The sequence below is a fragment of the Anthonomus grandis genome, chromosome 3 (assembly GCF_022605725.1).
Source record: "Anthonomus grandis grandis chromosome 3, icAntGran1.3, whole genome shotgun sequence".
Lineage (NCBI taxonomy): Eukaryota > Metazoa > Arthropoda > Insecta > Coleoptera > Curculionidae > Anthonomus > Anthonomus grandis.
In genome coordinates, this window is record NC_065548.1 from 28,811,573 (window position 1) to 28,825,790 (window position 14,218).

Genomic DNA, 14,218 nt, shown 5'->3' on the forward strand with positions numbered 1-14,218 from the left:
ATCCATACTAGTAAAATAAACAGTAGGATTTCCATGGCAACCGGCTGTTATTATGGTAAAATATTCGAATTATTTTTAAATTTAATCAAAACATTTTTGATCATAATTCCGTAACCAGCAGAGCAATTTTAAAAATTTTTTATAAACAGACTTCATTATTTTATGTAGATTCGTATTTAAGAATAAAAAACACGTCATTCCATTTAAAATAAGGAAGTGACCCTCCCCTCCTCTTAGGGGGGTGAAGGAACAAATGTCAAAAATATCACAAAAAGTGCCCCCCGGTATACTTGAAATGTCACCAAAATGTCAAAAAAAAATTTGCAGCCGTTTTTGACATATCGCATTGTAACACTTTAAAAAACTCACCCTGTATAATTGTGTCTCTAATAAGAATATTAACGCACATAAATGAACTGTCTTTTTTGGAGCCATTTTGTAGACTGAATTCTAAATTTTAAACTGCTTGTTCTGACGCTCTCGCTGACGGTACTATGAATGTACTGACGCGAGGAAACGCTGCGCAACGCAAAACGCGGCACAACGCTGGATGCGACGCGACGCTCGATGCTTCCACTCTGAACGGACCTTAAGGCCGTCGTCCCACCAAAGATACACGACAGCGACGCCACATCTCCGCGATGTCGCCAGCGTGTATCTTTCGTGTCGAACCCATGTTTTAAAATCATTTTGTCCCCACCAACGCTGCGCCGAAGACACATCCAAACGCGTGTCGCCTTCGTGTTGCCAGGAGACTGGACGTGTCAGTTGCGAAGCAACATTCAAGCTGTGTGTGTTGGCGTTTTTTTTTCATTTATCGAAGTTTTGTTTTTTTGTTTATTATGGCACAACGAAATGCTGAACTAGATTTTAATGGATGTCTGTGCAGCTTCTTAGCAGCAACAAACATTTTTTTTTTTAATTTTTCTCAATAAAAGTATGCACCCACTATTTTCTTGTCTTCGCCTTTTTATTTTTTTTTTCTATTCCGCAAATACCAATACATTGCAACCACATCCTCGTCTTCACTCGATGACATTTTGAACTAAACTGAACAACTTAACGTAGGAAACACGAAACGCGTATCTTTGGTGGAGCAACTGCATGTCGTCTGAATGTGTCCAGGCGAAATCGTATCGCCTTCGCGTCGCCGTCGCGTATCTTTGGTGGGACGACGGCCTAAGGCTTTGCGAAATCTGACGTACAGCCGAATACAAGAAATGTTTTTTTTTTTCGTTTCATCAACGTCACAACCATATATTCAAAGTAAGACACTTTTTTTATATAAACTTTTATTTAATATAACGATGAAGTTAAACCAATAACAATTATTACTCTAGATTATTAAAAAATTATTTTATCATACTTAAAACTTAAATTAAAAAAATAGCAGTATCTGAAATATTTTCAATTTATTTTCCCATCAAACCTATCTGGTCCATATCAACCATTAAACCTATTGTTAGTAAATTTAAGTCCAAAGACATCGCAATAAATAATTATAAATGTTTAAAAAAAAACTCAGAAGATCGAAAATAGATCCAAAAAAAGAAAGAACAGAACTCTTAATATTTTACTAAGCGTGGAAAAATAAAATAAAATAAAATACAATAACTTTTTTAAAACTAATAAAGAATGTTTTTATGTAACATCAATTAATCAAATGTTCAAACAACCACCCATTAACAGCTAAACCATATCCTAACCAATCATAAAATTCATTTCTAACGTTACTAAGTTAATATTGGGAAATTTTATTACATTCTAACGAAATAGCGTTTTGTAACTGGTATAGATTCTCAAATTTTACACTTTTATAAATGACACTTTTTAAATGACCCCACAAAAAGAAGTCACTCGGTAAAAGATCAGATGACCTGCCTGGCCAAAGTATCCGGTACCGTGGACCAATAATATTGCCGTTAAAAGCATTTTCCAAGCACTCTCTAACCATACGGGCATTATGGGCCGGGCAACCATCCACTTGGTACCAGAGCATTTGATCTTCCTGAACAACTCCTTCCAAGGCAGGTCCAATTTTATTTTGCAATAATTCCAAATAGGTTTCAGCTGTCCATAAAAAAGGGTCCAATGATATGGTGTCCGATAATTCCCACGAATACATTTGTTTTTTGGGGATATTGTGTCCGAGTATGAACAAAGCGATGTTCATTTTCTTGGCTTCAATACCGGCAATTCTGAACATTTGGTTCATTGTTGAGGGTAAATGTACATTCATCGGTAAAACAAATATTTCTTAAATCATTATTTGCTCTTTTCATCATTTCAAAACAAAATGCCATTCTTCGCTCTTCATCTCCTTCCTGCAGCTCTTGATGTTTTTCGAATTTATACGAATAATAATTGTGTTTTTTTAAAGTGCGCAATACCGTTGTATGATGTTTATTTACCTCTTGCCCAAGAACTCTCCTAATAACCATCTTGTTTTTCTCCACACTCAGTAGAATATTAAGATATCTGTTCTCTCTTTCTTCGGCTGTATTTTCGATATCCTGAGTTGAACATTTACAATTATTTATTACGGTACCTTTAGACTCGAACTTTTTGACAATACGTTTGATAGTTGAAATGGACGGAATGAGCTTGATAGGGAAATAAACTGAAAACATTTCAGATACTGCTCTAAAACTGTTTCCCGCATAATGCCAGGGAAGCCAATAATTGACCCCCTTAAAATTTACATGGGATTTCCTATATTCCGCTCGGCGACGCACCACCCGGTATATATGCCTGATTTGCGGTTATTAGAACAACAAAGAATTCAGAAAATGCAAAACTCTTGTTGTAGTTTAATATATGGCATTAAAAAGTGTATGTGTGTAAAATATGTGGTCTCCACATATCGCATAAAATATCAGAAACAAATTGGCTAAATATGTCAAACAGATGGAATTTTCATCTTGCCAATTTTGTTCATAAAATTATCACCGGCACTTCTAAGGCCTCTTGGATAAAAAACTTAAGAGTAAATTTATTCCAAGAAACAAAGTTCATCACTTAAATGTAAGAAGCAAAAAATCACTTACTATGCCCAAATTTAAAACTGCTCTATTTAAAACGTCATTTACATTTAATGCTATTAAACTTTACAACCATATTCCTAACCACTTTAAAATTCAAAATATTAATAAATTTAAATTTAAATTTCGTTCTTTCCTCTTTCAAACGCAACTATAACCAAATATGTTCAATCTTATCAAAGTCTTCAAGTTGAAAAATCATGTTTTATTGCACCAATGATCTGTGTATTTTTATTCTGAGTTTGCTGCACACCCCCTTCCCTTTACGTATCTTTATTCTTCTTTTATGGTATATATTTTTAATGGTTAAGTAGGAGTAGCCCTAAGGCTAGACTTTACGATTAGATTGACTATATATGTATGTATGTATTTTTTTTGGATTTAAGTCAATTATTATTATTATTATTATTATTATTATTATTATTATTATTATTATTATTATTATTATTATTATTATTATTATTATTATTATTATTATTATTATTATTATTATTATTATTATTATTATTATTATTATTATTATTATTAATATTATTATTATTATTGTGTACCATTCTTTTTAGAATGTCGAGTTTGGGTTCGACCCCGGTTCCACATATTTTAAATGTGACTATTGCGGCTTCTTAATTAATAGTCAATGCCAAAAGGCTTAACATTAAGGTTTCCTAGTATATGTGGAGAAGAACCTGGGTTGTACCGTTGATTGAATATTTGGGAAGATACGCAATCCTGTGTTAAAAAGTGTACCCAGTCGACTATCGGATTGCCGTTCAGTTTCGTGCACCGTGTGGTGCTGCCGCAAAGCGTCAAATCTAGGAACGATTTATTTTAGCTGCGTGGACTTGGCTTTTGGCTTCTTTGAGTCAGGATTTCAACAACGCTGGAATCTCCGGTTACGCGGCCGTGTTGGATATTTTTTTAAGATATGGGATGATGCTGCCAATTATGTTTTTATTATTTTTTTTGAACATGCAGCACGGTGTCATTTTTGTGGTGGTCAAGTGATAAGTGATATACTTAAGGGTGGAGGCATATTGAAATTTCTTAAAAGTTAAATTTTAAAAACAAATAATTACTTAAAAATTAATACAAAAATATATATAAAAAGCTATTTTTACAAAATTACCAACAAAGTTTAATATAAGTTATAATTCCAACAAACATTATGTTTCCTCCATTTTGTGTTCAAGAGGGTCAAGTTTTTAAATAAAAAGCCCGTTGCACTTAATTAACTAAAAACTAATATACAAAAAATATGTGGGACAAATTTTAAGATATAAGTAGGTTTCACGTAAATATTATAAAGAATAATTGAAATAATTCATAAGACTTAATACCGATGGTAATATAACTTCTTGATCAATAATTTTTTGTAAAAAGTAACCCATTTTGTCACGTGATTCAATATCTGAAAAATTGTGCAGGGTAGTGAGATCTGTAAAGTAAGGAGTTGTGAGTGAGGATGTTAATAGAAATAAAAAATAGGCCACATTTTAAGTTTTAAGCGACACAGGAAAATTCTCAATTACCAGTTGTTACAACTATACTTAAAACTACAAAAAGATACCTAGTAGCAAAACAAAAACATTTTGTTTAAAGACCCCGCATCACGGTTATACAGGACGTCAATAGAGGTGGTATAATTAGAGGAAAGTTGAGCAATATAGTGTCCTTTTATAATAAAATCTAAATACTTCCTAAATTTTGCAAAAAACTGAAATTTGGCAAAATCATTTTTTTTTCTGGCGTTATTTCAAAATATATGACAAAAGTATTTATTAAATGACTAATTATTGTGACCACTTTTTCTCGCCTATACGATAACACCTTTAAATTTAAAATACGACGTTCTGTCTTTAAAGAGCCATCATCAACTTGTTTTGTTTTTCTTTATCGGCGCTATATTGACCATTTGCAGTTGACGACGCGGGAATCTTTGGGCGCCCGGCCGTTTTGTTATTTTTTTAAGACAAGGGCGATGATGATAACAGCGCTTTTATTTATTTTGTTATTGCCGATATTTAAATGCGCTGTGATCTCGCATAAATAACTAGATAAATGTGGTGGTCAAGTAATGTATTGGAAGGTGCTATCTCTTACAACTTAAATTTTATTAACAAATAATTACTTACCAAAATCCTTTTTTGAGACAAAAATAAATAAATAAAAACAAAACAAAAATTCAATAAGCTTTTATTTATTAATTAGAAAATTAACAAAAATATTAAATAAAGGTGGTGATATAGGTAGGTTTCACGTAAATATAAAGAGTAAATTCAATAATTAAAGATTTAATATCTATATACGGTACTACAGTTTTTTAGAGTCAATAATTTTTTGCAAAAAGTAGCCCGTAATGTGATTTTTGACAATACGGGTTTGTGAAACCAGCCAATATCTCAAAAACTGTGTAGGGTAGTGAGATCTGTGAAGTACACTTTTTTTGGACAAAAATATTGAAAAACAGATACCTTTAACTGAAATTAATATAAAAATAAAATCGCAAAATTTAAAAGGTTTTGAATAAGGGTATAACAACACTATAAAATATAGAAAATAGGCCACATTTTAATTTGCAATACAGACAAACACTTAATTATTAATTCTTAAAACTAGAAAAAGTTAATAAGAAAAAAAACAAATATTTTGTTTAACAGTATGAAGGGTCTCATCGCGATTATACAGGATGTCCAAAGTAAGGATGAGCAGTAAATGGTTTAATTAGGCGAAAGTTGCGCAATATAAATGCAATGATTGAATAAATGCAATCTAAAAATTGGAAAAATGCCAAATACTTCCTAATATTCAGAAAAAAGGTGAAATTTGGCAAAATGATTTTTTATTTTTTTCTGGCGTTATTTGAAAATATAAAATAAAATCATTTATACATTGTTGTAAACACTTCCTCTCATTTACAAGTTAACATCTTTAACTTTTAAATACGACGTTCCTTCTTTAGAGAGTCATAATCAACTTTTTTTTTCTTGTCGACGCCATATTGGCCACTTGCAGTTTTGAATAACCCTTTTAATTACTTTTTTAACGAGGTAATTTCTAGTGAGTAGTTGGAATCATCCCTATTAAATATTATATACCTCTCTCTCTTTTAAATACAATTTTGAATTTCAAAAAATTCAAAACATTCTTTATTCATAAATACATGGTACCTACTTGTTGACATGGTACTTCTATGATATAAAATAGGCACATTAATCGACATATTAACAACACATAATTTAAAAACAATACACAATAGAGGATTCAACATACTAGTATAAACACAAAATGTTTTTTCAATTTCAAAGCAAGACGACTTAAAAATTTTTTAGAGTAACATCACAAATTCTAACCTTTACATCTTTACTAAAAACTAATTATATACTATTGGCCTATTCCTAACTATCTTCAAAAAATTCTAATGCTATAAAAATACTTGCTTTTAAGAAGTTTCGTTAAGAACTTTTTAAAGCGAGGAGAACTTCTAAAGACTTTTATGACATTTGGAAAATGATTAAAAATTTTTATGCTCAAGTAAATAAGAGAATTCTTAGTTCACTTTTCGGGATGGGCATTGGAATATTGTATTCTTTTCTGATATTATAATGTTTTAAGGAGCCATTATTTTGAAGATACAATTTATATTTTTTATATATTAGGCAAGCAGACTCAACAATAAACAAGCAACACAAGGAAAGTATCTTTAAATAGAGGTCTGCATGTCCTGTGGAGATTTATGACACATATATTTAATGGCTCGTTTTTTAAAAACAAACATCGAGTCAAAAAGCCGTTTACTAATGCAACTCCAAAATGTTATTCAATACTGTAGGTATTTTTGTATGAAAGTAAGTTCCAACTTTCAACAAAAAAAAATAGACCGTTTTTGCAGATATCAATCTCAGTTCATTTAAAACTACTCAATAGCATAACATCGTCTAGCCAGTTTTTGCCTCCTGACATATCTCCATAAAACTTAGGTTTATGATCGATAACAATTCCAAGAATCTGTTAAAATTATTCACTTCCAATTCTTTGTTGTGAATCATGAACTGCTCTGAACATTAAAAATTAACAATTTAGTCTTATCTATGTTTAAAGACCACAAATTAGCATCAAACCACTGTTTAATCATTAATAAATCTTTAGAAATTGTTCTTGTTAATGTGCTTTTATTATTGTCTGCCCATAAGATAGTGGTGTCATCTGCAAAAATAGTAAAGAATCCTCTTATCTGGAGAGACGCCAGGTCATTTATATACAATAGAAATAAAATAGGACCGAGAAACGAACCCTGCTTACTACACAAAGTTCAGACAAACTGCCATTTGGCCAAACAAACTTTTTTCTGTCTAACAAAACAAAATTTTAACCATTCTAGAGCAACACCCCTAAACCCATATCTAGAAAGCTTACCGAGCAGTATTCCATGGTTGACACAGTCAAAGTCTTTAGAGAAGTCGCAGAATACCGCTGCAGCAAAGTGACCTTCTTTAAGCTCAAATATAATCTCTCCAGGAATGAAAACATTACTCGACATTCATTTAATATGTTATTTTTTTAAATTAGGAAAGCTACCATTCGTACTATAACCAGTTTCTCAATAACTTTAAAGGCTTTTTAGGCTTTATTTTTATCTTTTTCATGAATGAATTTCATCATGAAAACAATTATTGAAAATACTTAAAACACTAAAGACCATAAACATACTATATTGCTTTAAAATTTTCTTAAAGTAAAAAAAAGAAAAAGAGAAAATGGCTCTCATAGACATGAAGAGACAATATCTTTAAGAGTTTGGATTGATTTTTGTAGATAAAATAGATAATTTTCTGTGAGGTTTATAATTAGATTTTTTTAAAGATTTTCTAATAAGATTTTGAGATTCCCATTTTAGGTTGTTATAAATCAAAGTCTTAATTAATAAATGCAAAAATTTATCAATATGCTGTGGACATATGTTTGGTTTATTTTTATTTATTTTATCTAGTAATATTTTATTAATTGACTTGCATATATTATTATTTACTTTTAGAGTATGATAAAGTTAATTAAAGGATTTTATTGTGTTTTGACATAAATTTGAAAAATTCTCTGATGGGTTTATTAGAGAAGATACATTATTTGATTTAGCAAAGCTTTTATTAATTAAAAATATTTCTTAAGAAACTGAACATTGTTTTTACATTTTCTTACATTATTGCACCCACGATACGCACACTGATTAATTTTGCCTAAAGGAGCCATTGTCTCACAAACTGAACACATTTACATATATCTATCTATTTGTGATTATGATATCCAACAAAATTTTTAACAACTACCAAATTTCAATACGGCAAACACGAACCTGTGCAAAAACTCTCCCACACGACTCAGGGATGATCGGCCGATTACTAATGAGAAGCGACGGACGAAATTATTTTCGCGCATACTGGAGAGAATCGCCATCTTTTTTTCACGCATATTTGCGGTCACGCTTTAGCCCATAAGGTTGCGTATCTTCCCAAATATTCAATCAACGGTTGTACCTTCGAGCTTTACGCCAATGAGCGCAATATTCTAACTTTAGTGGCCAAGAACGCAGCAAATTAGATGACGAAATTTTGATTTTATTCATTTATGACAGAAAACCTCTATGGGATCCGAGAACCCCTTTACAATCATGCATAAAAATAGGTTGAAGCAATTTTGGGAAGTCAAAACTGTAAACACCAAAATCTCGAGTAAAAATATAACGTCATTTTACGGATACGCTTGTCTCTAGTAGATGGCATAAAAGTCACCGATAGGCTTGACAGCCTCACGTATCCGTAATTACGTACCAATGTGGACTTAAGCTCAGCATTTGCTTGCGATGTTGCCATTCTAAATTTTTTAGAAGCAGTTTTAGGGATAAAAATGATAATTATTATATTAATTATAATTATTTTTTTTAGGTTTAAAGATTATTTTTACGCAAAAACAGGATATATCTATTTCTATAGCTATATAATAACTGTTACTATTTTCTATAGTTAAAATTTTCCTCTTTTAAAAATGTAAAAATGTGTTAACTTGACAACAGCGAATCAGTTAATATTTCTGTAAACAAAACACTCCCTGGTCCCTGTTATTTACTAATTCTAGTCTTTCAATGTTTTAAGAACAATGCATGTTGTTCTGTGGTTTCACAAATAAAACAATTTTTAAAATTATGCGTTAATTTAGGAGCACAGTATATTTGATTTAAAGTTGGCAGCATGTACTTCTTTTGCTTGCTTATTGTTACAAAAACACTATTGAAATCTATCTGTTCAGAACTACTTATAATCTATGCTAAAGAATAATAATATCTAATAATTTTCTACTCATTTGCTAATAAATTAAATTTTCATGAATCCATAATTTAAGATAATTGTCCATAACTGTATCCGATACTCATCGGATACAGATATCGATGGAGCCAACAAGAGCTGCTCAGCTTGCTTATGGACACCCTGTATCACCCTTTAAAGGAAGAGGTATGTAATGACTATCATGTCTAATGGTCGCACAGAATTGACACAAGTGACAGACAGTACATGAGGACAATTTTAGACCTTCACGTCAGACTATATCGAGGAGCTGTTGACTGAGACTATACCTCGTTTTTATGGTTAATAAAGCCCAAGCTCACCGTAGGGGAGCTGTACATGATTATCTGGAATCGGAAATCTTCAACCGTTTGCACTGACCCGCACTATCGCCAGACATGAATCTCATCGAACATTCTTGGGATGACAATGGCAGTACGCAAAAACGCACCTACAACTATACAAGGGCTTCTTTACGCTGCTCGGGAAGCACAGCATATTTCCAATCTCATAGATAGTAGAATAGGCATATCCAAGCTTGCATAACGCTAGAGGTTGTATACGGCATTAAAATATATTCCAGTAGTAAGAAGAAATTTTAATTTATTTTAGAAAATAACTTTACATTAAAAGCAAATCTGAAGATTAATAAAGTTTTTTTACAACTATTTTAGCTGTTTTCTTAATTAAATATAATTAATTATTAAGTTTCTAATCTATGTTTGCCATTATGTTGTAATATAAATAACCCTCTACTCAAATTAATGTACCTTCCCAGGATATCCCTCTCACTACAATAACAAAGTCATCAGCTCCGCAAATACAGTTACAATATGCCTTGGTTAAACACAAAAAGATCATTACATATATGGAAAAAAACAGACGCTAAAACTTTTCCATTTTTTACCATTAATTTTTTTTAATGCGGGTGATTGTTCATTTTTTTGTGGCATTTGATATCAACGAGTTTTGTATGTATCAGTATTAATATTAAAATTTTAAAGAAAATCCAAATAATATTCTGTAATTCGTTTTGTTTAACGGTGTTTTTTGAAAAGCCACATATTTTTCGGAAATGCACTAGCACAAAAGGGTAAACCCTATAGTACTCGAGTGTCACCAGTAAGTAGTATAGCAAAGGTGTCTGTTTATATTTTTGTGGATCAAGTGCCTGTATCGGTGGTATTTTTTCTATAAGTTCTGTAACTTGTAATATTCTGGAACACACAATTCTGCACTTCTCCATTAAAGGAAGCCCCAATATAGCGACTGCAGATGCACTTGATATTTATGAGTCGAATCTGCCTGTCAAGAGAGTCTAAAGAGAGCCTCAAGTTTTAGAGAACCTGCTTTAGCTATTTTCACTACATGATCACGGCAAGACATATTATATTCGACCTCCACATTAAACAAGCAAACTAACGAAGACAGCGGCAAAGTATGGCTGCACATAATAAGGCTTGGGGCAGAGGCAGCCTTTTTTGTGAATACTGCAGCCTGAGTCTTACCCTTAACCCAATTATGATGAGAGTAATGGTCATATGAGAGATGTAAAGGTCGAAATTAATCGTTGTTATCTGGCAACGCCTGTGGTACTGGGTGTCGGCTCAAGTCATCTAGTTGGGTGACTTGAAGGAATATACAAATGTACTGTCATTAGCAAAGCTGTAAATTAGAAAAAAAATATTGTCAAGAGGGTCTTTAATATATAAATAGGAAAAGGGTTAAGTGGACAAGATGTATCCCTGAGAGACACAAGCATTAATTTGAAACCTCTGCAAGATCTATCAACCTGTATGGATTGGGTTCTTGAAGAAGCTTCTAAGCCAAGCAACGCGAGTTCATTTAAAAGGTTTTATTTCATTTATTTATTAACGGTTTCCACCAATTTTACAAAAAGAAAATAATACAAAAAATACTAGCATTAATGCAAGCTAGATAATACTCAGACATAAATCAATGTTACAAATGTTTTAAAGAAACATGTTAACGTCACGAGTCACTAATGACTTTGAGAGAACTCCTAAAACTGCTAATAGAAAAGCGCAAGTTAAAACTATACCTATCGAAAGAACATTGCATTCTAGTTATAGGATTATGCTGTACATAAGAACTACTATCAAAATCTACATAGAAGAGTTTTTTAAGTCTAGTCAATTTTGGGACCGAAAATTCAGCCTATTTAAAAGATAATCACAATAAGTCATGTTAGATATTAATTTAAAAATAAAACACAAGCCTGAATTAATCGCCTTAACTCAAGTGGGTCCAAAGAGAGAACTGACATGACCGATTTGTAATCAGTGTGACCATTACTTAAGGTTCTAAATTTAAATGAACAATTTCTTAAGAATTTATTTTGGACTTTCTCAATATTTTCAATATTATACGATTTATAAATGACCCTACAGAACTAGTATACTCCAAACTAGAACGAACTAACGAACATTACAGAACTTTATAGACAGAGTATGAGAAGCCTTGACTGCATCTAGTTATAAATCCTAGATTTCTATATGCTTTCTGAACTAACTTTTCAGTATAAGACACAAATGTCAACTTAGAATCGACAATTACTCCGAGATCCCTAACTTCCGCTACACTTTTTAAAATAGTGGAACCTATAGTATAATTAAACAATGTAAGGCTGCGAATCCTTCCAAAAGTTACTGAATAACACTTCGGAACATTTAAATCTAAACCATTTAGGTTGCACCATTCATAAAGATTACGCAAGTCATCTTGTATTGACATTGACTATTTCAATCAATAGATTAAAACAATTTTAAATCGTCAGCAAATAATAAAAATTCACAGTTTCTTACAAATATTCCTATACTATTAATATTGATTGTAAAAAGCAATGGACCCACATGCGAACACTGAGGAACGCCAGATGGCACAGAAAAGCTGCTAGATAAAAAGTTATTAAGCCGCATACATTACAATCTACCTTGTAAACAGTCCCCTATCCAACAAATAACATTTAATCCAAAACCCAAAGCTTGAAGCTTTGCCGGCTTTTACATTGCCATGACAGTTGCTTGGTTACAAGTGCATCCAAAAGTTTAGGTAAGGTTGACCATATACTAACTCCCCGATAATTACTGACATTAATAGTATTACTAGACTTAAATATCGGCGTAATATACCAATTCTTCCAAAAAGAGGGATTTACTCCCGACTTTAAAGACATATTGAATAAAGTGCAAATAGGCTTCGACAGAGTACATAGAAAACTTATTCACGAAGTAGCAAGCTGGGTATACCATCTGGTCCCGCAGAAGTCTTGCACTGTAAGCCAGGAATTTCGTCAAAAACCTCATCTAAAGCACTCTAGAAATTTGACATCAAATTGATCTACAAGCCTTGTCATGTAATATTCACATATTTTAATTGCCTCATCAGAATATATATTTTTCATCATTCAAAAACATATCTTTAGGATTAGTTTTGACTTTTTAAAATTGCTCCGACTCCGATGCTTCTGAAATAATCTAGTATTTATCAACAGATCATTCTCGGTACGAAAAATATAGTCGCAGTAACATGTCAGACCTCATCAATTGGTTTTGAAATAGAGCTATTTTACGAAATTCACCATATTTCTCGATAGATTTGATCCAAATATCCGTAACATAGGCCAACAGATCACCAGCAGATCTGTGTTTTCGGAAACCATATTGACGTTCGCTAATGATGTTTGCTGATTGACAGCTTTTTCCAATACCATGGCAATTGTCGGGATTAAAGCAATCGGACAGTAATTGACGGGCACTAACTTTTTTCTTCTTTTAGGTATCGATTGAATCCGCACAGGTTTTTAATCTCCAGGGAAGAGACTTCTTCTGGATAAAAGGGAAAACGGTTTGATATCAATTAGTGTTTGTGGAATTGTCGAAAATCAGTAATACGAGTAGGCTCATTTATTTATTAAATAAAATCATAAGATACAAAAAGAGTAAAATATTATTTGTAAATAAAAAAAAAAAACTTTGCTCTGCAATAAGCCACTTAAAAGAAATTGAGAGGCCCTTAAAAGGACAGTGGAAAAATTGGCTACTAGTTCTTGGTGATTTTTTTCACTGTTAGCAAACCGTTTCTTCTTTTCAATATCTTACCTAACTTTATTTTTTTATTGAAATTGAGAAGAACGAAAAACATATATAGGTATTAAATATAAAGTCCTAATTTTGACCGTTTCGGTAGTTAAATCTACTACCGTTTTATCAAAGTTTGACAAACGCAAAATAAAAATAAAAAAGTATTTTCTAAACTGTGATAAAAGGCAGCAAAGAAGAACAAAAAAAGATATATTTAGTTTTCATTTATTTTATTTACCTTTATAACGATGGTAGATTTAACTACCGAAACGGTAAAAATTAGGTCTTTTTATTCAATAAATAGATTTTTCGTTTTCAATTTCAATAAAAAATAGGTTAGGTAAGAATTTAAAAAGAAAAAACGAGCTCAGAGATCGATAGATAAAACCTCAGCTCCTGGGTATATAAAAAATTCTATCATACCTCAAGTAAATTATTGTAGTTAGGATTTTTTGGACTTAGATTGTATTAAATATGACGAAAGGTCGCGTTATACAGCTTCCCAAGCACGTAAGTCAGAACTGATGTCATCTTTAGTCTACAAGAAATTATTTTCGACCTTCGCCGGCTAGAATATTTTGATATCATTTTCACTATAGTCGCCGGATTTCCCTCAGAATCAATATTGGTAAAATTTATATCAGTTTGAGCTCTGAGTTGTCCTCCAGATTTTATTTTCTGCGTCAACTTCATAACCAATATCATCCAGGTTTTCGACCTGTTCCAAAAGTTCGTTGGGAAT

The 14,218-nt window shown here is 31.8% G+C and overlaps 1 long non-coding RNA gene across 1 annotated transcript; it reads left to right on the forward strand.

Annotated features, from left to right (window-relative positions):
* Positions 1-12,110: 12,110 nt before the first annotated feature.
* Positions 12,111-13,331, forward strand: LOC126734629 (uncharacterized). Its single transcript, XR_007660132.1, has 2 exons — positions 12,111-12,445; positions 13,172-13,331. It is a non-coding gene; the product is annotated as an uncharacterized LOC126734629 (long non-coding RNA).
* Positions 13,332-14,218: the final 887 nt, after the last annotated feature.